Source organism: Myiozetetes cayanensis, unplaced genomic scaffold (genome assembly GCF_022539395.1).
Source record: "Myiozetetes cayanensis isolate MyiCay16 unplaced genomic scaffold, myiCay2020 scf18, whole genome shotgun sequence".
Taxonomy (NCBI): Eukaryota; Metazoa; Chordata; class Aves; order Passeriformes; family Tyrannidae; genus Myiozetetes; species Myiozetetes cayanensis.
In genome coordinates, this window is record NW_026087389.1 from 14,866,004 (window position 1) to 14,891,540 (window position 25,537).

Sequence of the window (25,537 nt, forward strand, 5' to 3'; positions counted from 1 at the left end):
CTGCTCTAAAATCACAAATTAATTCAGTCTTCATTTGCATCTACTTTCCCTTTTGATTTCTGTTGCAATTCAAGCATTTACTTCCCAGGACTCAAGCCCTGGTGTGTAGATGCAAGGGAGGTTGGCTGCTGGAGAAAGCATGTCCTTACAGAATTGCTGGGACTGTTTCACAGCTCAGACTCACAGCCTACTCACCTGCCTTCTTCCACTCTGATCAACAGCAAGGAGGGGTGACAGGGTTCTTGCTCATCTCCTGGCAAGGCTTGGCAAGCTCAAATTTAATAAATAAGTCAATTGTGAGTAATAGAAACAATTGCAAGGATGTGGTGTGTGGTTCAACCAGCTATCACTGCTGTGGTAGTGCAACAAGGCATGTGATTAGACTGGGAAATTGCTGTAGCAATACCAAGATTTACAGAATGAGTCCCACAGAAGGAGCAGACGTGGGAGACACACACAGACACTCAGAGCTTGCAAAAGGACTGATCAAAGTGTCTGAAGAAGGCCAGCACCAGCTTCCAGGGTGCTAAGGCAGCCGTGAAAGTAACTGGAGAGGTGCCCTGCACCATGCTGGTGTATGTATGTGCTATAAAACCCACAGTTACAACTTGTCAGAGTTTTTGAGGAATATGTCACCAACTGGTTTGATTAAAAAGGTCTTTTTTTGGTTTATTCCTCTTTGTTGTAAGGATGGTCATGTATTGGCAGCAGTTTAACACCTGAAAACAGGGTTCACGGTCGCCTGGCTCGTGGGCTGAGCCAAACCTGCCTAGAGAGCTGCTTTATATATTAGATACCTGGTCTGGGTTTTTTAAATAAAATACTTTGGTCCCAGAGAGAAAAGTCTATTTGAGGCTTTACTCTGAATGATCTTTCTCCTTTTCGTGTGGGAGCTTAGATGTAACAACAGAGAGAAGGCAGAGATTATCTAGTACGCAGGGTCTGGGAGGGCTGAGAAGAGGAAGGACTCTCAGCCATGAGCCAGAAAGTCACAGAAGAGCAAAGAAATGAGCTAAAGAGGCTCTTGCCCCCTAAAGGTGGCAAGAAAGCTTCAATAGTGCCACTTGCTGTGGCTTTGTCAGTGCCCACCTCCTGCTCTGGCCCATGTGTGTGCAGAGAGGAAGAGGCTGCACAGCCACTCCGGCTCATGCACCATGACCGGTGTGTTCATGCTGGCAAACCCCAACTAAACCCATAGCTTGAGTGGAACAAAACTTGCTTGTTGGTTTTTTAAACCCCACACCATCCTGGTTTGTGAGTTGTGTGTGGTTTTTGGCTTCAGTGTCCAAAAGAAATGCCAGAAAAGCTGTCGGGTCTCTAGTTTGGCTTCAACAAAGGTCTTGTCCATTCCAGTGTGTCTCGTGCATATGGGCTGTGGGAGGGGAGCCGGCTTTTGTCATCTTTGCCAGTGAGACAGACATCTAGTGTCCCTCTGCCAAGCCTGTGAGAGTTTTGCTTGAATTTTAAAGGGAGGTTGGTTTTTAAAACTGCCTGGAATATGTGCTGTGCTGTCTAAAAGAGAATTAGGCACTGAAGTTCTGGTCAGGGAAGATACAGACTGGTTCTTTGTGGGAATGATTCCTGCCTTATTTTGTTGATTCCTGCTACTGATGTTCTTTCATGGTCACATTTACTCATTGGCAGGTTGAAGAACACATGTATTTGGAGTGTTGTGTCTTGGAAAGGTGAGAGCCTGCAAGAATTCCTTGGATGAGGCCTAGATTGCCTTGGCTGATAGGAGATCTTGAAGCCAGATAGTCTACTAGACAGAGGTTGTGCAGGGACCTGCAGCATCCTAGTGCAGCAAGCAGTACTCAGGATTAGGCAGACTATCTTTTTAAGTTTTGTATCAAGGGACAGTCTGTGCTTGGGACTGTGTATACACTGGAGAATTTCCTCATTTCCTTAAATTTACTATGTTAAAGAGGGGCTTGCTGAAATACTTCCTCCTTCTGCTCTTCCCTAATAGTTTAGAGACAGTTTTAATGGTTGTCTTTTGAAAAGGACCTAAGGAAAGAACTCAAGATATGCTTTTCTGTCTGACATTACAAAGAGACTTCCACACCTCATCTCCAGGCACTGCCAATTGTGTTGTGTCTTTTGTGATAGTTATCAAACAAATACACCAGGTATTTCCTAGCACTTCAGGTACCCACGGGACCTTCTGAGACAGAGCACATGAAAGGAATCTGAGAAGACTGTGAGGATCCCCAGAGAGGTGAGTGGGAGGAGCAGGTTGCTGTGGCCCACACATTCCTGCATCGAGCTGGTGAGGAAGAGTTAACTCATTTCTGTCTGAGCTGAGCCTGGAAGCAGAGGTTGATTGACTGAACATTGGAAATCTTCTCTTCGTGCCAGGTGTAACAAGGATCATCTGGTAAAAATGTGTGTCTGCCCAAGACACAGATCTGCCTTAGACATGCATTAGCACGAATGGAGTTTGCTGTTTGCTGGAGGAGCCAGGTCCCCAGTTGAGCAAAGCCTAACGGAAATTGGATCCAGTCCAGAATGTCTGGATGGCATATGATATTTACTGAAATATGGCATTGCTTGTGTAAGCAGCACACCCTTCTCCCTCACTCTGGAAACCATCTGGGCTTCATGTGCGAGCGGTTAAAAGCCGGAGCAGGAGAGCATCTGATGCTCTCTGGCTCTCGTAACGTTTCCCTCTCTGGCCCCCTCCATGGGTGTCCCTGCATTTGCAGGCATGGGAGTCTCAGCCATGCCCCAATGTCTTCTGAACAACCCGCTGAGGGTTTTCTTCCCTTATGTGGTTGTAAACGGGGTATGGTTGTATGAGGAACTTGTGTAGGGCTTTACTGACAGGGTAGGAGGCAAGCTCTCTTGCCTAGGCCAGGGTACAATCATTTTGCTGGCCAAATCTTTCATTTCTAGCTGGGTTCACAGCCAGTAACTTTATTGACTCTACTGATTTTCATACGAGCTGGAGTCAAAGCTCCTGGGAACAAGGAAGGATTATTTGGCATGTCTGTGCACTGGCATAGCAAGTGTTTTCTCCAAAGGATGCTGAGCACCCTTGGCAGAGGCTTGGGACTGGGCAGAGACCCCTGTTCCTCACATGGCCAGGCTGAGAAAGGATTTGTCCAATTGCTGTGTTGTAAAGGCAGAAGAGGACAGGGGAGTAAAGGAAATTGTCCACTGCTTTCCCGGAGTTTGGCTGTGCTTTTCATTAGTTTCTGGATGGGGGGGGGGTGGTTAGTTAAAAGTAGGACCTCTGGGGTGGGGTTAGGGTTTCCTCCTGTGTTTTCAAGGCTTTCCTTGTAGCTTCCTCTCTGTCTGTGTATGCACGCTCTGTGGGTTTTGTTTCTTAGAGGGAGCATCATATGACAGCGCCAGCATCTCTGATCTTTCTGGCAGACTGATCCCTCTTCCTTCCTGAGCTTGATAAACAGTCCAAGAAACTGCGCCTGTGTGAGAGTGCATGTGCGTCTTTGAGACCACAGCTTGCTTCTCCAGTTCTTGGTGTGGTTTTCTATCCTTCCGTTGTAGTTTCTGGTGTTTCTCTGCTTTGCCTTCCCATCTCCGTTCCTGCTGTGGTTTACCTGCTGCTGGTTCACGTGAAGATGTGGGTGAACAACCTGTTTCTGAGAACTCTGACTTGTGCTCGCCAGCCTCTCACCCTGGCACAGGGTTTCTGAGGTGATGGGTTGGGTTTCAGGCCCTCTTGACAAGATTTTGCAGTGCCTTCTGAATCCAGCCTGCTCTTTGAGTGTTGGCAGTTTCTCCCTGCAACATGGATGCTATGGCTTGCAGGTTACCCTGATGCCCCGTGGAGGCAGATGCACTGTTGGAAGAGGAAAGCTTCTGTGTGTGTCTTTGCAAAGCACTGTAGCCCAGCAGAGCTCTGGTTCAGAGCAGGACTGTGATGTGGTAGCACAGTGTGAATTGTTCCCATACTCCAGCTGTCTTTGGCCTAATGGGACTAAAATAAAAAGAGGCACTAAAGCAACCTTTCTTGCTTCCAACCCCAGCAGCTTGTGCTTCTGCAGCCAAAGAATCTGGCTCCAGCAACATTAGTGCTGCTGGAAAGTGGAAACGCCCTGTGTGGAGACACCCGTCAAGGTCTGGGAGGGTCTGGAGGCTTAATCTTTGCACCTCTGCTTTGAGAGGGTCTCGTGAGCTAGTACTTGCCAGAGCCCCTTGGAGTTGTGTGATATCTTAGGCTGAGAGGGGTGCATTTTTCTGAAATGGTGCACATGTTTGAATCTAATTCTCCTCTCTAGATCATTGCCAGATCTGAGTTGCCAGCATCAGGCTGGATTAGCCTTGTCCTGCCTCTTTCAGGTCTCCCAGCTGAGTCTGCCCATTTCCTCAAGTGTAGCTGATGATTGAGAAGTGATGTGGGCTCGTCCCCATCCTCCAGGGTAGGAGGAAGGTTCCCATTTCTGTGTTCTCTTCCTGTCTCTTGGAGCCTTGGAGAGATCCAGCAGCTCAGCATTCAGCACCAGCATTTAAACAGGTCACTGCAGTACCGAGGTACCTTCTCTGCCCCCTCCCTTCCTTTTTCCTGCTTTGGCAGATTGCCTGGCCTGATTGACTGCATTTTGATTCATCTCTGATATTTAATCTCCTCCCTGGAGAAAGATGGGCAGGAGAGATGCTGTTGTTGCCCTGAGGTAGGAATCAAGAGCTGTAGAGTGTTATTTCACTCAGCCCGAGAAAGCCCTCTAACAGCACAGAGGACATGTTGTGCTGCAGTGAAAGGCGGCTTTGAGAGATCATGTAATCTGCCCTCGCCTGGCCTTGTGCTGTCTCCTGCTGTAGGGCTGAAATCAAAATACCATCTCAGATACTGAGCCCAATTGATTGGAGCTGTTTCAGTCAATTCTGTGTTCTGGAGGAAGACTTTTCCCCCCTCCTTCCCCATCCTGATCAGATAACATCCAGGAAGCTCGGTGTCCAGACAAGAGGTTTGTCTTTTGCAGGGAGGTGACCCAGTGCAGGAGGCAATCAGCCTCGTAGCAAGTGGGAGTGGGTGGGCTGAGGATGTTGGAACAGGAGAGTGACGGGATAGAGCAGGTGAAATGATGTCCCCCATCTCTCTCAGCCAGAAGGGTTGTTGGGGTCAAAGGGTTGGAATACAGATGAGCAGCTGTGAGGCAGAGGCTGGAAAGAGCTTTTTTTGTTCATGCTGAATAATGCTGGGTGCATTGGCTGCCTGTGTCTAACTGTATGCTGTCCTGCAGGGATGAGAGCTGTGCCCTGTTGTCCTTCCTCTTCCTCTGTCCCTGGGACTTTCCACTGGGTTGATGCCTCCTAAGGCTGTGCTGCCTCTGGGGCTCTTCTCAAGGGACAGTGACTGATGATGGGCTTTAAGGCAGTGAGGTTTAGCCTCTGCTCTCACCTCTAGGGAGGTGTTTTTCTTTCTGGTTTGCCACTGCTAGAGAAGGATGGGGGTACCAAGACTTACCTGGGCCAGTCTTGAGCGAAACAGTAGGAATCAGAGCTCTGATACAGGTTGAGTTCTGCCAAACAAGAATCTCTGTGCTCTTCCATGTTGCCTGTGTCCCTTGGCAGAAAGTGAATAGGATGAGAGCTCCCACTGAATGTGCTAATTTCTCCTGGGCCATATCTCTCCAAGGTCACTCGCTTGCAATTGCATCCATATGGGTGGCGCCTCTGCCTAGCTGAGCTCTTGGAAGCCCACCAGGATACAGATTTCATGTGACTGTGAAATACAGAGATTTTATATGGCCATGTAAAATGCTACTCTTTACCAGGATACAGCCTCCTGGGGCAGGTCTGTGAAGGCAGCCAAGTCCTATGTCCTACTTAATTTCTTCTGACCCCTATTGTCCTAGGCCAACTAACATATCAAAGGCCTGTTGAGAGCAGGGTCCTGTGATCTTTTTTTGCTCTAAGTGCTTGTTTCTGTTTATTGGGAGTGCCTGGCCTCTTCAGGGAACGGTGGAAGGAGATAGTGCTCTCAGTCTTGGCTGTGGCTGTGCTCCCTCCTGATGCTCTGTGCAATCTTCACTGCCCCAGTACTCTAGAGGAAGCTGACTGCAGCTTTATTTACATGCCATGGGTGGGGATATAATAAAAGGAAATGAAGAAGCCCACACTGACAGCAATGGCTTTTGTTTGTCACCAGCAACGCTGTGAGTCTGGCCTCACTAAAAAGCAAGTACAGAATGGCCAGCTGCCATCCCGTCTTGGGCTCTGGCTGTATGCTCTTGTCTGGACAGAGGAGCAGAATTAGGCCCATTTGCTCTCTCCTGCTGCACAAGGCGGTGGGAATGATGTGATGCTCTTCCCCAGGAATTAGCTTTGGATGAGGCACGTATTTAACCGCGGTAGGTTGGGCTCTCCAAGCGTTCTCAGGGTAAGACCCCCTCCTCTTTCCAGATGGTGAAATGTCTCTGAAGAGTTCTCACTCTGGATAGACTTTTTTATTTAACTGCTTGGCCTCTGCCCAAGGGAGTCTGTGTGGCTTTATGGGAAAGGATTTTTCCTTGAGCAGAGCAGTGTTGTGCACATTTGAAGATGTGTACCCAGTGGATCATTCAGCTGGGGATGGAATTGCTCTGTTGACCGCAAATGTTTGTGCATATGCATTGATTGCACTTATCTGTACGGTTATAATCCTTACTCAGTTGAACCTTCTGGTTTTATACATCCACTTGTTATTCTCTGTTAAAACCCGTTACCACCTCCTTTCCTGCTGCATCCTCACCTTTATCATCTTGTGCCATGCACCCAGTTGGAAATTGGCTGTGCCCCTGGGCCTTGCTGCCCAGCTGCACTTGTGGGAAATAAGTGATTTCCTTGGGGTGGCTGAGTGGTGGAACAGCAGGGATGAGGACCCAGACCCTCCCCTTGGGGTCCAGAAAGGATCATGATTTTTTTATGGCTCCCTGAGAGGATGTATATACTTGCATCTGCAGGGAGATAAACTAGATCTGACTTCCAGGAGAACAACATTTTTGCTCCTTTTTCTTCTAAATGGATGGGAGGAAGATCAGATTAGGAGAGAGGAAAGTACTCTAAGGTGAGGTGAGGGTGGTGTAGGACTGGTGAGGGACTGTTGTAGATCTAAGGAAACACAGGGAAGGAAGCATGCAGAAATAGTCTGGATCCAGTTGATGTGTGGATCCTGCTCTGAGAAAGGTGGTCTAAGTGCAATATTTGGTATTCTGGAAAAGCATCCTTGTGGTGTAGCATTTATCAAGGCTTCAGGTCATTTTTCAGTCATACGCCAAGTCCTGCTTTGTGACCTTCAGGAGACTCACTGTTACCTGTGTGTGCCTCAGGTCTTCCCCCATCTCTCCTTGGATGGATCAGTTCTCTCCATGGCAGCATCTTGCTCCTGTGGCCTTCTGCCTGAGCACAGCCCGGGCTTTGGGGTGGTAAAAACTCACAGCCTTTGTGGCTAAAAGCTAAAGCTTCCAAAGGGTCTGAGTTTCATTCCATGTGTTCAGGGAGGTACATCTGGGAGTGAAGGGGAAGATGTAAGGAAAACTTTTGGCTGCAAAATGTAGCAACGTTTTTTGGGTTTTTTGGTTTTTTGGGTTTTTTTTGTTCTGTACTTTTTTTGGGCCAAGCAAGGCCCTGAGTGCTGCTGTTGCTTCTCTCTGTCAGCTTCTTCCACTGGAAACTCCAGTTCCCCTCTCTCCTCTCCCTTGGATAAATAACTACGGTCTCAAGACCTGCAGGAATGCCAGATGGAAAGTGTTCTCTTCCTTTCAGACCTGCTGGGCACACAGGGCTCATTTACACCGTGCTGGCATGTGTCAGTTGGTCAGAGAGGACTGGGCACTGCCTCCTCCACAGGAGCTGAGAGAAGCCAGGCTCCAGGACACAAACGAAGTAAAGGAGAAGGGATTTGTGTGGCAAACGAATGCAGCTGATGTGCCAGTGCTGGCAGTGCAAAGGTGTTGTGTAGATCCTAATGTGCAGGAGACAGCCTGCTCAGCCTCCCAGCTATGATGGTTTTGTCTAGGCCTCTTCAAACACTCCTCAGACACCCTTATTTCAGAGCAGCCCTTACAAGCAAACACCTCAGGGGGGAAAATTTAACCTGCCACAAGTTTGAGGCTACAAAGCAAATTAGTGGCATGGTTTATGATCTGACCAGAAGATGTAATTTCTCTATCTGTGCTTGGGCACTGGTGGGTACCACTAATTTTCCAGGGACACACATAGTTTAAAGGGAAAACCAACTCTGTTCTTACATCCCATTCAGCAGCAGCCTTCTCTCCTTGATATAACCCCTTAGGGTGCTTTTAGAAGGAATGGGGAACTGACAGTGGTGGGAATGCCTACAGGAGAAAAGGCAGGGTGTGGAATCACACTGGTACCCAGGAGGAGTAATATGGATGGCAGCAAGATGCCCAGGCGCCCACCTGTGTGCTCAAACCTCTCACTGGAGCACCAGCAGCCTTTGATAGAACTTTGGTAGAATTAGAGACAAAATATAGAGTGATCCTAATCTACAACCCTTGTGGAAGCAGCAGAAAGAGAACTTGTCCATCACCAAGCTATTTTCAAACAGCACAGCTCTTAGGTAAGTGTTTGTGATAACATGTTGGGTTTTCCTCTTGCTTTACAGGATCCTCTCACTTGGATGATGTAAATGAGGTAAGTGCTAAATGGCATCACAGTCAGTGCCACAGTCAGCCTGGCTTCCTACAGGGCCTTCGAAGTGACAGAGAGGCACCTTGGGACATGGAGTGGCTTTGCAATAAGACCTGAGCTTTTGCTCAGCAGTCCTCGACCTGCTGACTTTGAGAGGTGTATGCAGGGGCTGTGGTGGTGATCGAGGCCAGATGGATGCTCAGATCTGGTTCTCCCTCACTTGTCCTGCCATCAGGTGTTGTTCAGGTGTGGGCTTGGACCAGTCTCTGTGGATTGTCGAGTTTAGCTCAGGCTCAAACACGGGGGAAATGAGCTCACCCATCTCTGCCTCTTCCCAGGGCCCTGCTCCGACAGGCACTGCTGCGCTGCGCAAGCTCCAGAGCCCTGGGGCTGCTCCAAGGCTGCCAGCCTTGCAGAGGAGAAGATGGTTTTATTTAGTTTGCTTGTATGAAGGAAAGGAAAAAAGTCTGTCAAAATAGGGATTTGGAAAGGGGAGGGGGGGGAGCAGGAAGTCTTCCTGTTGGCATTTATTAGAAGGGAAATGAATGTTTTATGTTCAGGGGCCCTGCTGGATGTGCAGTGCTCAGGGACAGTGGTCTGGAGGAAGCCTCCTGACTTCTTGAGTCGGTGGTGAGAATGTGATCTGGAATAAGTGAGAAAGGGCTAAATATAGAAGCCCCTGGCTCCCATCCTGTGATGGTGGCTCTGCCCTCACTGCAGTCCTGGAGGCAGCAAGTTCTGCCTATTGTTCCGGTCACATTCCTGTGTCCCACGATGGGGCCTCTGTGATGGAATAAAATGAAGAGAAACAGATGGGAAAACAATAACCCAAGGAACGGGCTCTGAGCTTTGCTGGAAGCTTCCAAAAACCCATAAATCCCCAAATGCATTTCTGCTGGATTAGGGAACTGAAGCAAAGCAAGGGCCAAGTACTTCCCTTCCTGTATACCCTGTGCTCTTATTGCCCAGAGACAACTCGAAGGGAGCTCTACCTTGCAACAAATTGTTGTAATGGCACCTCTTTATCGTTAGTACCTTAATTCTGACAACTTCCCTGTCTGTCCTTTCTCTGTACTCACTTTTTGTCTTGCAGACCCAGGGAAAAAGCCACTGCACAAGGAGCCAGCCCATCTCTTCATCCTTCTCCTGCACCACTGAACTGGCTGCAAACAAAACACGGTGGGGGTCTTGCAAGGCAGTGGTGTAGTCCTTCCAATGTGCTGGGAAGTGCCTCATAGAAAGGAATGACTATTAGTGACTGGGAGCCTCTTGGAAGCAGAGAGGGGCTGATGAGCACTGAGAGGGAATACGACCTGCCTGAAATGTCATGTCTGGTGATCATGAAAGTGTCAAAGTGGTTGGAAGTCCTGGCCCAGCCACTTTTTGTTTCTGTTTGAAGTAAGTGCAAGATGTTTTCCTCTGCTTATTGGTGTTATCCATGTATCCCTTCCTTAAGTGTGTGTGTGCAAAAAACCCTGGGTGAGCAGCAGGGAAGATGGATGATTCCAGAGGTGAATGAAAGAAGTTTAGTGCTTTCTGCAGAACTCTGCTTTACCTTGCAGAAAGCAAACAACTTGTTTACTCACCTACCTGTCTGTGAATTGGCTTTGCTCAAGCTCAGCCAAAAACTACAGCTACTTCTTTCCCTGACAGCCTATTTGCTGCAGTGCTTTTGAGATGAAGCAGTTCCCCAGGGGATTAGATCAATGTTGCAGTGGCCCAGGGAGAGACTGAGGCTGTGCTGTAAGAAGCAGGGGATAGGATCCCAAGTGATAGTGAAATGAGGTCTTAGTTCGAACCAACCATCTTGTGAAAGCTTATCTTTAGGATCTGAGGCAGGAAGAACTGCACACACTGAAGTCCTGCTGTTACAGCATGGGAGCTAAATTGTTCAAAGCCAGATAGGGATCTATATACCAGCAATCTTCATCCTTGTTAAAATTCCCCTTTTCTCCCCCTAATCCTTTCCCCAAGCATATATTCTTTCAGTCACCCTCCTCCCTGATATGTTTGCTCTTTCCAACCACTGGTCCATGTTAAACAGCTGTTGCTGCTCTGAATGGAGAGATGTAAGGAAAGGAATGGTGAAACTTTTCATGTGCTGAAGTGGCTACTGAAAAAACCAGCCATGCTCACGTTCTGTTTATTGGCCTTTCAGTTAGGCCTGATTTAACTCAGGCAGTTTCATTTGCAGGACACAGGTTTTCTGTGTGGCTCATCACTCTACTGGGGGGTATTTTGTAAGGAGAGATGTGTCTTCCAGGATTGTAAGTGCATAATTTATTAACTTTATTGTTCCTTTCATTTGAGCGGGGATTTTTTTTTTTCATTGAAATTACAGAGTGTTTATGCCCTTCTGTTCTTTGTGTACATAAACCACACAGGAACCTCCAAGTTGCTGGTAAAAAGTGAACTCGAAATCGACACAAACCGCTGTGTTGTGCACAGGAAGGTGCATCGCTTCCTTTGACCGAGAGTTACGCTGCTGAATTCATTCATGTCCTGCAACCCCTGCTGTGCTGCAGCACTGCGATGCAGCTGATGTGCTCCTGTGTCTCTGCTGCTGCAGCTGGGGGTGAAGAGCACACCTAACAAAGTGTATTTCTAAGGCAAGGAGAGTCAAGTGCGACTGGCTCCTGCTCCAGTTCATGTTTGCTTGTGCCCCCTTGGAGAACTGTCCCCAGAAAGAATGCTGGGATAGGGAACTGCTTCTGCCAGCCCTGCGCTGCTGCAGGAAATGAATATTTCTGTTTTGTTACCCACCTTGGCTCTACTTAGGACAAGCCCTGCTGAACAAGGGACCAGTGGAGGTAGATTTCATGAGGGACATGAAGTATGTCCTCCTTTCTTTGGGCTTGGAGCCGCTGAGAGCCTTTTCATGCCCTTTGAGTGGGTTGTGGGAGGGAATAGGGGAGGAGGAAAAAGACTCCAGGCTGATTTTCTGTTTCAGAGTCTGATTCCCATTCCTGTTGTCTCAGGGGAGAGTGGTTTACACCACCAGCCAATGACCTTTTCTCAAATGCAAAGTAAATATTTTCTCAGCAGACAAACCATTGTGGAAGCAACAATAGAAGGCAGGGAGGTGGCAGGTATCTGGTACCTGCCAGGTTAGCTCCAGTACTGCAGAGCTAGTGTGGATAACACCAGCGAAGCCAACACAGAGACCTCTCTACCTTTTAGAGGGAACTGTCCCGTCTGCACAGAAGTGGGAAGGCAGAAGCTGGCTCACACAGTGAGAAACAAGGAAAGACAAGGCAGGGTCCTCGGTAGGTGTGAGCTCATCTGGCTCTAGGGTTAAGACAGAGAATTCTCTTGTTTGCCTTGTCTCACTTCTGAGGTACCAGCTAAAGCCTTTTGTATGTGTGTAGGTAAGAGTCACTTCGGTCAAATGCAGTTACCATGAAGAGATAAAACCTCCAAACCAGCACATAGTAGGGCATAAATGGTTGAATCCACAATTAATCAGCTGCACATGTTGAAAAAAAAAATGTTTGAGGTTGAATGAAGTATTGAATTCCATTTGGGTGGGATAGTGTTCAGTAATGCCACACTGCAGTGTTTTGTTTTGGAAACAAACCGGAGTCATCTAATTCTTTCTTAACATTGAAGCCATTCTGTAATTTGCAATTTGAAAGTGCAGCTTGGGGGAGCTGATTGCATTTCTCAGTGCCTGATTCTGAAAGTGAAGTTACTGATTTCGGGAGCCAAACTGAGTGTGAGCAGAACTATCTTCACATTCAGAGCCCTGCAAACCCTTTGGGCCTCAGGAATATCATGGCTGGAAGGAGCTGTGAGGTCTCATTGCTTTTACAGACATGGGCTCTTGGCTAAGAGGTCCTGTGAGTGATTGCATTGTTGCACATATGGTCTGTACTGTAGGGAGAAGGAAAATTTTCTTTTGTGATTTTTTTTTTTTAATAGCATTTGCAATAGCTCAGCCCTCAAATGGCCACTCTATTTTTGAAATCACAGTGGTATCGAGTCCTCTTCCATGGGGTTTTGAAGTAGATTCTCTAAGAGTGCTTTTGCCCTTGATATGGGTAGTTTGGTTTGCTTTAGAGCTCCACACCATCTCCAAACTAGTTTATCTTGAAGCAGGAAGGATTCTTGCTGCAGTCCCTCAAGGCCTCATTGTGTGTCCCTGTTCAGTCACAGTCCTTAGCTGGAGGCGTTCACTTTCTGGAAGGAGCACTGAAAGGAGTGAGTTGCTGCAGGGCATGGAGCTGCACGGTGAGAGCAGACTGTAGCTCTCCTGTTGCTGGAGCCAAAGGCTCAGCCATCAGCCAGTCTCCTCCCTGCTTCCTTGAGGAGCCTAAGCCTGACCTAGCACTTGTGTTGTTGATGCCACTGAGATTTCCACTTCCAGCCTGTGAATAACCACGTTTGTTGTTCCTTTAGCAGTCGTTCAGCTTCTGCAATGAGGAACAGACAGAAAAAAATTGAGGTTTGGCTTGTTCTATTTATAACTCAAAGCAATGCTGTTCCTGCTTAGGTGCTTTAACTTTGAGAGATAGAGCCTCCACTTTCCTGTTATTGAACCACACTTTAAGTCAGGAGAATCCTTTGTTTTTATTGTTTTTGTTGGCAAGTGAATGACACTGTTACCTTCAATATTATATTGATGTATGTGTAGTTTTTAAGAAACAGTAGCTAGTGTCCAGTCCGTTCTGCCCCTTCCCATGTAGCAAACTAATCTCTTAAATGTTTGGCCAGAAAAGCAGCTGTAAATGAGACAGACACACGAGAGAGAGCAATGGCAAATCCAGCTCATGATGTACGTTACCAATATGAATAGCTCACCCCTTCCTCCTGCTCCCTGTCTTTCCTGACAAGAGTAATGGAAAGTTAAAAGAATCCTTTAACATATGATAGATATTTAAAGAAACACTTCTTCCTGCAAAATGTGTGCACGGTTATCGACATCGTAAGGAAGAGCATTTTGTCTGGCTCCTGAAGGATGGGAACTCATAAAGCAGTAAATTACAGCAATATAGAAGTTAATGTACTTGGCTTTAACACGGATATTTTACTGTTATTATCACCATCGAAAGTGACATCCATCACAGTGACATGCACCCAGAAAGGAAAAAACCCTGCTGTAGTTCTGTTTAATAACCCCAATTACAGAGCTTTTCTAGTGCCTTTTTTTTATAACAGTTTTGCAGCTCTGTATTATCTCCTATTAATGTGAATTCTCTCCTATCTATAAATTTCTCAGGATTGCCTCTTCCCCTCCACTTTCCGTAATCACCGTTTATTATCCCCATGCTTCCCATAAAACAAGGCTATAGGTGTCAGAGAGAGATTGATGCTGACCTAGATACAGGCCCACCCTCAGCTTTCTTCTTTCCTCCCCCTCGGCAATAATGTGCTCGTTACAGTGTCGAGAAGGCTTTGTTAAAAAGGTTCAGCTTCTCCCAGCAGTGGGTGCTAAAAATAGTCTCATTAACTGAAACTTTACTTGATCAGCAAAGGAGCTCTTGGGGAAGAGGTATCAAAATGGGCTCAAGAATGTAAACAAACGAGGAAATTCCATCCTGCTGCCCTGTCAGCTCCAGAACTAAGACCTGTAAGGCAACACGCAGGCAATGCTCTCTATCTGTGAGCAACAGGAGGCTTCTCCATCCTCACTGCTGTGTACCTGATGATGATCTTGCTCTCATAGTTTTGGGGGTTTGTTTTAACATTCTCACATTGAGCCTTTTCCCTGGGCAGCTGAATACTTTGGAGGCAATACATTCGGAAGGGCACCTGAGGGCTTGAGCACTGAAAATGAGCCCACTCTTGGAGGTGACAGGTATGGAGTGGTCCCTGGCTCACTGAGGGCAAGGGATTTAGGATAATCTGTGCCTGGCTGCAGGTTGCTGAGCTGTGGCTCTTCTCGAACAGCTTTGTGCAATTCTGTGCATTTCCCTGGAGTCTCCTGGGGTTTCCCAGCCCTGGTAACTCATTTCTGCCTGCCCAGGCTTCAAGAAGTGCAGCACTTGTCCCTTCTGCATCACTCCCTGAGCCCAGGGCCCTGCCAAGCAGGACACGCTGTGATATCTGTGTAAACCTGGGGCAGTTGCACAGGTTAGGGATCCTGAGGAATGGCCAGCTAGTGCTTCACTGAACAACTGGGACATGCTTGAAACAAAGCTCTGCCTGTTTCTACCTGCCTTGAGCTGAGTTTTACTCTGCTCTTTAGTGAAAACCAAAGGGAAATTCAACTCCCCCAGACAGGAGGAGGCACGAGAGGGGGCAGGAGGCAGGCTCTTCACCTCTCCTTTCCCAGTCAGATATGAGCCATGTACAAAGACCTGTTTTGGGGGAAGACCTCTATAAACCATACCAGATGAGGTTGTCCAGACAACTGGCATGGTCTGCCCTTGTGGTGCAGCAGCTCTATTTTTCCTACCAGATTTTCATGGAGTATGATTTGTGGTTCCTTTGGGGAATTTTTGTAGTTTTTATGTGTTGACTTCTTAAGTATCCTCACTTTGGTTTTGTCACCATTAGTAACGAAAAAAGTCAATTAAGGATAACTCTGGGCCTGCCTTGGTAATAGGCTGTGCTTTGGTTAGCAAGGGAAAAGCCTTTACCAAATGCCATGAACTACTGGTTTGATTGTCTCACTACTGCCCTGACTGTTGTTTATATGACTGATATGTAAAGCCTTTGTACAGCGGCTAAATGCAGCAATGGGAGGGAAGCAGCAGCATTTCTGAAGGTCCCTCAGTGTCCACCGGTCTGAACATCCCTCAAAACTTGTTGCTGATTCAATTTAGCTGGGGCACTGCCAGGAAAGGCTTGTTTCCTCCTGCTCACAGTAGGACTGATTACTGATAATTATCTGTCATCCCTGTGAACCCAATCCTAGGGCTGCACCACAGCTCGGGCTGTGACTTTGGCCACACAGGGGCAAAGCCAAGGGCTCATGATGGCCATCCCAGGGCTGTGAAAGCTTCAGATGCTTCTGTCAAACTGTGGCTCTGCAGGACAGGAAACTCCCTCTTCCTCCTGCCCAAGAGGCCAGAAACCAGCAGAGGAAGAGAAGTCAGAGTTCACACATGAGGATCAGCACGAGTAGGTGGGCTGGAGGCAGCTGGGCTGCCCTGTTCACCTCGGTGCTGACAGCCCTGCTCTTGCCGTGCTGGAAAGGACCTGCTCTGACCTCCTGGCTCCGGCCACCACAGCATGAGGCACCTTGCTGCCATATCTGAGCAAGGGAGGATCTTCCCAGGCAGCTGAACACTGGGCAAAGGAGGGAAATATCTGCAGGCTGTGTGGCTGCCTGGGCTTCATGACAGTAGCAAAGAGTATGTCCTTGCCATACTTGCTTGTTTGATGTGGCCTCTCCACGATCTGCCGTGTGGGCTTCTGAGCCCAGGCAGGAAGAGCAGTTGCTGTGCAGCCAGATGGTTTCATTTTTTTTCCGGGAGATTAATTAGCTGGCATCGACTGGGCCTGGCATCTGAGGAACAAGTACTTATGGCAACAAATGAGCTGTCAGTTGTCCCCTCCTGAGCCTGCTGAAGGAGTTCAACAGTCTTTTCCTTAGGACTTTGGTACTTGGATGTTGTGTGCTCGTGAATGTTACTTATCCCAGTTCTTGAGGTGTCTGTTGAAGCTCATGTAAGGATATGTAGATGCATTAAGGGAGGATTGACCAGAGTTTGGATGTGTTTTCAGGATCCCCTGCATCTGTGAGGAGCAGTTCTGCTGCCAACTTCATGATACCACCTCTTCCTCCATGGAGGAAAGACTTCTGGGCCTGCTGAGAGCTGCCTGGTCGTGTGGGATGGCAGCAAGGATGTGACTACAGAGGAATGCATATGCTTGTCTCCTGGGAGCCCCCACAGCCCTGCAGAAGCACTCTCAATAGCTACCAGTGAGTAAGTCTTCAGAGTATGAATTTCTTGGATCAGACAGTGTACAGCTCATGCCTGGTTGGGCCTTAATGAATGGGAAATGGCATTTGCAAGGCTGTAAACTTGGCTGCACTGAGTAGATGGCACTGAAGGTAAAAAATGGATTTAAAGACTATCCTTTCAAGCCATGGCTTGTTTGGGAGATGTTGAAGTTTGTGTAATGGGCGTGTATACGTGTTAAGGGAGGGTTGACCAGAGTTTAGGTTCAATTTGAGGGTCCCTTGCCTCAATAAGGAACAGATCTGCTGCCAACTTCACGATAACCCCTCTTCCTGCCACAGAGGGAAGACTTCTGTCAGGAGCACTAAATTAGGTGCTCTTGCCAAACTGGAGATTTTATGGCAATTGCTGTATTGGGAAGGAAGATTAAACAATACCTGTGGAGCTTCAGAAATAAAATGTTCAGTGACACCACGGCTTCCCATGTGTTTGTTCTGAAATCTGTGCCCGGTGCTGGAGCACATGGACCTGTCTGTTCAGTTCCTTACTCACGGGCAATGAGGTTTAGCTCATCCCCTTTGTGCAAGTCTCCGCTTGTTTCCTGTACCCATTTGTGACCTTCCTGGGAGGGCTGGAAGCCCCAGGGTTTTCCCTTGAGGGACGATTGCTCATCCTTGAATAAGATGTTTACTCTTGCCTGTAATTGCATGGGGCTTGAGCAGCGCCAAACCCCAGCTGTGCTTCCTTCCCATCTCATTGCTTTCATGTAGAGACATGGGTGTGTGCATTGCTTGGGGAGTTTCAAGTTGTGGCATGATAAGCCCCATCTTCAGGCACTTTCTCAATCTAGTTTGTTGGGAGCAGGTTTTGCTTTTTTGTTGTCCATTCATTGCAATCTCCAGGGTACATCAGGGTCTCCTGACCTTCCTCTGCTGCCCTAACTCCCTTCTGGCTCCCAGCACATTTGGGAACCATTTACTGGTTTTAAAATTGGAGGAGAGTCATCCTTTATTCTACTTTAAAAAATGGGGAGGTTTGGAACAAGAGAAGAGAAAGGACTATGGGTCTGTTCCAGTATTTGTTTTGCTTATTGGAAAACAAAACCATTTACCAGACTGCTTTCAGAAACCAGCAATCCATAAGCTTGGTTTTCATTAAAATGGCACTCACTGTTTTCCCCTTGAGTATTTAGTGACATTTTTCAAAATTTTCTCTGCACAATAACCGTATTTTTTATCAATTTTTGTTCTGACTCTGTGACCGCAATAAAGTTTAGGAAACTGTAATTTATTATGGGTTAAAAAATATTCCATGAATCTGCTTTCCTTGATTACTGGATCATACTGTGATTCTTCTCCCAGTTGCAAAACAGCATTGTAAATGCTGCTTTCAGACTCTGGGGGATGTTCCCCAAATGGCTTGGAGAGCTGCTCTCTCTTATCCATTGCTCAGCTCTGTTGCTGAAACCCGGACAGAGAAATTCTTTTGTCTCTTCCCCAGACTCTAAAAATGGAAGTGTTTGTGGTGCTTTAGATTTACCTTCATCAGGGCTCAGTGTTGGTCAGAACTTTGGGAGCAGACTTCATTCCAACCCTTCCTCCTTTTCCTTTATTCTTTCTTGGTTTTTGTTTTTGTTTTGTTTTTTAGATGTCTCTTCTTGTGGCACTTCAGAACTGAAAAATAAGGTGTCCTGGTGATTGTAAAAGTCCTTCTGCAAAGCCGTCCCTGACACATCAACATTAGCAGACTCCAGGGGCTGTGTAGTGTTCCTTCCAGGATGAGGGTAGTGAGGAGAGAGAAGGTGGTTTCCCCTTGAAGGAGGATTCTCCTAAAGTCTGTGCTTGCTTTGTAGACAGTGAGTGATGAGGCTGTCTTGGAACTGGCCCTGGTTACTGACCAGCTTTCAGGTAATGGTGGCTGTAGGTCACTGTTTAATTTACCTCACTGCAATCTGAGCTCTGGACTGTGAGTGCTCAGTACCCATCTTGTTACCAACCAGCTGAATCCTGCATGTCTTTTGTCAGAGAAGTCCCTAGGTATCTTCTAAGGCACCTGAGAGATGGTCAGGTTTGGGTAACAAAATAACCAACCGTTGCATGGATTATTTTCTTCATCCTTTCCCAGAGGGGCTGTTGTCCTCCCGTTCTCCTAGGACACATGGTGGCATTGCATTCCTCTGAGGTCAGCTGTTTGTGGCCTTACCCTACCAGAGAACGTGGATTCCTCACTGCCTTATCGTGAGACTCAAAGGTTTTTAAAGAACCTGCCATAAATCACCCATGGTTATGGATTAAAAGGTAGAAGTGATTAAGCAAAATCTATGATGATCATACAGGAGGAAACTGTGAGCTGCTGTTAATCCCAGCAGAGGTGCAAATGACCATCTGAGATGGAAATCCATAGAGAAAAGAGCCTTGATGTATTTATTCGTTTCTATTTGCTCCTGAAATGAGCATCTTAAGGCACAAATTTGTTTTAAAAATCCAGTTTCCTTTTCAGTTTATGGCCTGAACTTTCATAACTAGATGTGTAAATAATGCACAAAGGATCTTGATATTCTCCTGTGTGTTAAACTGCTGCAGCCAGTGTAATTGCTTGCAAATATTGTGTGCATCAGCAAGGGAAAAATCAGGTCTGCTCTGTATTTATTGTATTTCGCTCAGCTTGAGTCAGCTTTGCTTCATCTCTCTCACACCCTTAACCCAAAGCTGTATTGTTTGGGTTCCCAGTAGAACTGGTTGGGAGTCTTTTGAGATGATTATTAGTAAATTATGTATATGGTGACTTTTAATAGAGAAATGTAAATTTTGGTTACAATTTTTGTGGCTACCTCTTCTATAGTGAGAGACACCTGCTCACTCCAGTACAGCCTTGAATCACACACTCAAACTAAGCTGTAAAAATTCCTACCTCCAGATCCAGCCTCACAGATCTCAGCCTCTTTCCCTCTCAGCTTTTGACTCTTGGCTTTTCTTGGATAGACATGTGGGGTTGGGTATGCTCTCAGCTGTGGGAGCACCTTTCTTTGTCCTCTTTTCTTGGCTTTTTGGTGTTTGTTTTTTTTTATTTTGGTTTGTTTATTTGGTTTTGGTTTTGTTGGGGTTTGTTTGTTTGTTTTTAATTATTATTTTTGGGGTTTTTTTGTTTGGTTTTTTTTAAGGGTTCAAATTTATGCCACATCAGATGCTAAATAATCAGTCCCTGAAACACACTGCACAAGGGGAAATATTTTTCTCTGGATGACTTTTAATTCATGATTGAGAGAGAGGGAATCCTTCTAAGAGATTAAGCAGGGAAAATGGTATCTGCTCTTGGATTGTGGAAGCTTCTTCCTCTGAGGGGGCTCTTTGAGACTCCTCTTGAGACCTATCCACTGTTGCAACTTGCGGGGAGCCAAAATGCTTCTCACCGTGGTGATGTGGCTACCTGAGGGAGCCAGGCCTGGACAACTATGTAAGGTTTTAGGTCTGATTTAGTCATTTCTGGCCCAAATAGCACAAATTGAAGCACCTAAAAAATCTGGGACTGGGACTGGTTCTGCTTGAAAGTTTGTTTGTACATGTGGGCAACTGGAAGCAGCAGTTTCTGTGTCTACATTCAGGCAAGGCTTCTGGTTGGCAGCAGCGAGCCCAGCTGGTCTCAAGAGTGAGATGTAATGTACTTTTTTTCTCTTTGTTGTTTTTGAGAAATAAGTATCTCACCTTCAAAATAGAAAAGTTCTCTTGTGTTTGTGTGTGAACACCCACAAACTGGAAAGGCCAAATCTCTTGCTTTTCCTGTCCCCAGTGCAATTTGTGGGAAGCTGCCTTTGTTTGCCCCACATCCCCAGCTTCACTAAAGGGCTGTGTTTGCAAAGCTCTCCATGCCTGATCAGGCAAACTCTGAGTTTGATTTATGTGCAGATTGTTTGAGGTTCAGGCATAAAATCTAGGAGGGCTGATTTTATTTTTGTTGAGGGGGGGCTTGGATTCCAGGCTGCCAGAACTGATGGCACTGACTTGTATATCTTCTCTCCTGAAGCCAGCTGACAGTTTTAAACCATCATTAAATCAAGCTTTTGTGGTTAAGATTTACTGGGAGCTTTTCACAAATGAAATGCAAAATCTGGTGCTCTCCAGGTGGAAGACAAATCCTTGAATCTGTGTTTCTGTACACTGACAGAAATGTGGGGCTTTCAGGTACATATTTATGTGTACATGCTGCTGAGCCCTGCAGTGGTGACAGACACTTCCAAATGGCCCTGCTCGGAAAGGAGAGGTATCTCAGTGTTTGAAGGCAGATCCTTGCCAGCCTTGTAGATTTATGGGAATGAGAGCCCAGAAGTAGGTGAATGGGACAGGTACCTATAAATATAATGAGCCAGTCTTGCACACAGGCAGAACAGCTACATCTAGCTTTATAAATAACAGCAGCCTCTTAGTTTCCTAGGAGGTCTGGCAGTCTTACAAATGAATGTGCTGCTAGTTGTCTGAGACCAGACATCGGAAAGCTGTCCATGAGTGCTCTTGGCCCACTGTCTCTTTTTTCCCTGTCCCCATTCCCTCTCTCTTGGTGGGAGTGTTTTGGGTTTTTTTTGCTGTTTTTGGTTACTGTAACACAGACCCTGCCTGGCCTGCAATTTCTCACTGTTGCTTGCTGGAGATGAATGATTCATCAGGCCCAACCTGATAAAATTGTGCAAGCCAGTCACCAAAGTTAATCAGACCAAAAGGAAAGAGAGGAGGGAAGGGAAAAACAAAAACAGAAGGGACCCCGGAGCAAGTTCTAATTTTCGAACATCCCCTGGGAATTTAAAAATGCATATATTAATGTTCTCAGCCCGGGTTCTCCATCCTCCTCCTCCAGCCTTCATTGGGAAATCCGAGAGCAACCCAGGCAATGAGTTTTAAAGTGCAACTTCCGATGTTGCAACGCCGAGGAGCAGCGTGATCCAACAGGCTCCGGCTGCGGCCGCCGGCGCGCTCCTGGCGCCCGGTTTGTTAGTGGTGCTGGGGAGCAGGAGGCTGTGGTTGCAACCTGCTAATCACTTCCACTCGGATTTGTTGTGTCACACACAGCAAGGATGGAGGTGAGGGGGCCGGGGAGCTGCTGACATGAATCACGCAGTGCTCTGCTGTGTAATTAGGAAGGAGCCCTGTGGTTCTCGGTGCACTGGTGAGATTTCTCAGGCCTGAAACATAATAAAGACTGCCACCCACTTCAGCAGGGAATTAGCATCGTCCTGGCTGATCCTGAAAGAGGCTGAGAGGCCTGGTTGCTTGGGACCAGGGGAAACTGGGGTTTGGCCAGACAGGGCAAGGCAGATCGGTAGGTCACTGTGGTGGTGGGGAGGACAGACCGAGGAGGGAGAGCAGCAACTGGGAGGAGGGTGCCTGGGGGAGCTCTGTGAGAAATCTGTCACTCCCTACTTGGAGCATGGCTGCAATAATCCTGCTCACATCCACCTAAGTGTGACTAAGTGAGACAGAGTTGCACAAGTGGGTGCAGTGTCTCCCCTGCCTGGTTGCTGTGATGCTCAAGGGGTTCCCAGGGTGCTGTTTCCATCTCTGCAGCTGAAGAATATCCTTTAGTTTCTCTCAGCTGGTTACAGCAGTTGAGTTGGCAGTTGGATGCTGTGCAGGACTCACCAGCTTCAAGCCTGGCAGTCCCCTCTTGGCCACCTGTGCCATTGGGGGCTAGAGAGAGTATCACCATTACAGTCACTTCTCTGCCAGTTTATATAGCCGTGCTTGGCATCCTTGGTGCTTTTGGCTGCAGGAATTATAGGGAGCTCTTAGCACGAGGAAATGTGTTAAACCCTGAAGCCTTCCAGAATGAAGAGACTAACTAGTCAGAGAGAATGCTTCAAATCAAATCCTTTCATCAGATTGTCCTGTAATTCTTTCTAGCCTCTGAGTCCACATTGCAATAGAGAGGCGTTCCTTTTACTCTCTCCCATTTTAGATTCATTTTAGTTCAGTTCAGTTTGGTATATTTAGTATTTAACAATATTGTATCAAAACAGCATCTCTGCATGATTTTAATTTAGAATTACATTACTGTGATACTGTCAGGATAAAACCACATGCCAGACCCTGAGCTGCTGTGAATGAGCAGCAATCCACTGATTTCAGCAGGGCAGCACTGAATTTTTTTCCAGCCGAGGATCTGGCCCACCTTTGCTTAAAAGGAAAACCCATTTCCTCACCCTCATTGCTGAAACATTGCATATCGAGATGGGATGTGTCTAAACCACCTCCTTTTACTTTTCACCACTTGTGTCATTTTGTTTGTGTTTTCCACTGCTCCTCATTTTTTGCTGGGGCAGTGAAACTTTTCTGTTGGTGATAATTTCACTCTAAGCTCATAGGCCTTGGCACGGCTCAGTTTTGGGAGGATGGGTTTAATGTTGCACTGAATATGAAAAATGAGGTTATCTTCTGCAAAATAAGGCTTCTGGCTGTAATGTTTTACTTCTTGTACATAACTTTTATGCTACACAAGGGAGGGAGGGGGAAGGGGAATGGGGGATATTTCCTACTGTTTTTCCTTCTTTATGTGATGCTCAAAGAAGCCAAAGGTTGGAGTATGATTGCACTCTTCAAGTCAGAGAGCACCTTAAGAGCTGGGTACCTCTTGAGACAAATTAGAGAATTTCAGACTGACTCTTGTGCAACTTCTCTGCAAGAAATACCTTTCATGGGCTCAATGAGAGGTACTTCATTTTTGTGAAAATGCATCTGCTTTCCACGGCACAGTTGTATTTTTCTGTTAGTGCTGTCAAACCGCTTTGTTGGAAAGCCACAGATGGCAGCTGCATTATCCACTGTATCCCTTCCTCATGAAGGGACCCATGATGATATATGAGAGAGGGAGCCCGGCTCTGATTTCTGATCCAAACAGCCTCAGGAGTTCTTAAGGCCTGGCTTAGGGCAGGGTGATCCTGTCTGTGCATCAGTATAGTCCACATGTTTGAGAGCAATCCCACTGAAGTTAGTGGCTTCTGCCTGGGTGACACTGCAATCCAGGCACCTTCCTGTGGTAAAGGAAGAAACCCTCTTTTTGGCAGGTAAAAGGAAAACCAATGGTGTGTAATGTTGTAGGTTGGGTGTAGCTGCCACTCTTCATTTACTGCAGCTGTAAAAAATTATTCACACTCCTTTGTGGAATCAGGGAGCTGAAACAATGGTGACCTCCACCCTAGCACACATCACTGCCCAAAACAAAGGCACAGCCCCAGCCTGCCTAGGTGTGGACAGGTTTCCTTGGCTATCAGCTTGGGAAAGCCCGGCAGGAAAGGCAGGGAGGCAGCTGGGGAGAGCCTCGGGCAGAGAAGCAGTCAGTGCTTTGTGGGCTGACTGATGGTGAAAAGGGAGCGGAAACAGGAGCAAATAAACTGGGTCCGGCGTGGGGAGGAGAGATTTTGTACCTGCTTCCTACACAAGCAGGAGTTCTGCAAAGAATTAACTGGCACTGCTGAGAGGCAGGATCCACATATGGAGTCGACCCAAGGCTCTGGTTATCCACTTGTCTGAAAGAAAGTCTCTAAAGAAAATGTAATGAGTTGGAAAACAGAAGGCATTGGCAGGAGAACAGCCATTTACCGGAATATATTTGTTGTATGGCAGTAAATGGAGGAGCCTGACTTGCCTGGCCCTGTGCAAATCCCACTAAGCGTTTACAAACCCAGAAGTGATGACTGACACAGAGCAGAGGGGCAGCAGAGGGAGAGTAAAGTGCTTTGAATGTCTCCTTTTCATTTGACTCAGTTCCAGGACGACACAGTCCACCCTAGATTAAAAATAACTACAGAAAGGAGTAGAGCACTTCTTTTTCTCTTTTTTTTTTTCCTTTTTTTTTTAATTAAACTTCAGGTTACCTTTTGGGAGTATCACAGGTTTGATTCAGCCTCCTTATTTAACTTTCATGATAGCCTGTCACTGGAATTATAGCATTGTGGCTGATGTAATACTGTGGTGACTGTGACAAGGACCTTGGGCTGCCTTCCTCGTTTTAACTTGAAACTGTAAAGAAGACTTAGCAGAGTCCTTGTTTTTACATAGAAATGCTTTTCATCCACAGACCAGAGACAGTGGGGCCTAATGGATCAATACTGGTTTGGGACCCCAGAGTTGTGACTTCTATCTCTCAGTGCAAGTTTTGGGAGGACTGTTGGGAGCAGGGATTGATGTCTGCTTTGGCTTTCTGTCACTTCTTTCAGTTGCCTTTGCAGGTGTGTCAGTAGAAACACCTACCCCCTGTCCTTTTGAGTCTGGTTTGTGAATGAATCCACGTATTTCTTGGTTTCCTCCGTTATCTCCTTGCACTACCTCACAGCACTATCTCTCCCCCACCCTTTAGGGTGGCTACAGTTGTTCCCGATGTGTGAGAGAGGGAATGTTACACTTCCTTGTAAGGAGTGTCCACTGGCCTTACCTGCTGCTGGTTTGCCTTGCAGAGAACGTGACTTGCACAGATCCTGTTATCTGCTGTGTGAGGAAGAAAACAAGAAAACGTCTCCATCCAGCAGGCTGGTAGGAGTGACCACTCTTACACAGAGATAGGGCTTTGCTGCTGCTGTTTGTTGTGATGTGCGGAGCCCTCTCCTCAGAGGTGGGAGCCCCTTGTGCTAGGCACGCACAGAGAGAAAGAGGTTGTTCTAAATCACAAAAGATGTTAAGATGGATAAGGGGAGATTTGGGAAAAGTGGCTCATGGGCCCAGCAAAGTCGGTTAAGTGTGCACAAAATTTGCTCCTTCAGCTCAAAATACCAGGTTTGGACACATCATTGCTATAGTTTCACGTGCTCTAGGTGGATGCAGCCAAGGAAGAGAGATGAGCCCATCACTGCTGCAGTGGTTGTTTGTACTATTAGTTTTCTGTCAGTTCAATGAATTGAATTGGCTCATGGAGGCACCTTCAGTGCTGGAAAGATCAGTGTACAGGGTCACAGTGTAACCCAGACTGGCCCTTCCAACAGCTGTTAAATTAAGCCACTCTGGTTTACTCAATCCTGGTGCCTTTTCTTCCCTTCATGGTGGGTCCCTGAAATCCCTGAATTTCTGAAATTTACAGGAGTCTCCCCGGGGACTGAAGAAGTAGAGACCACG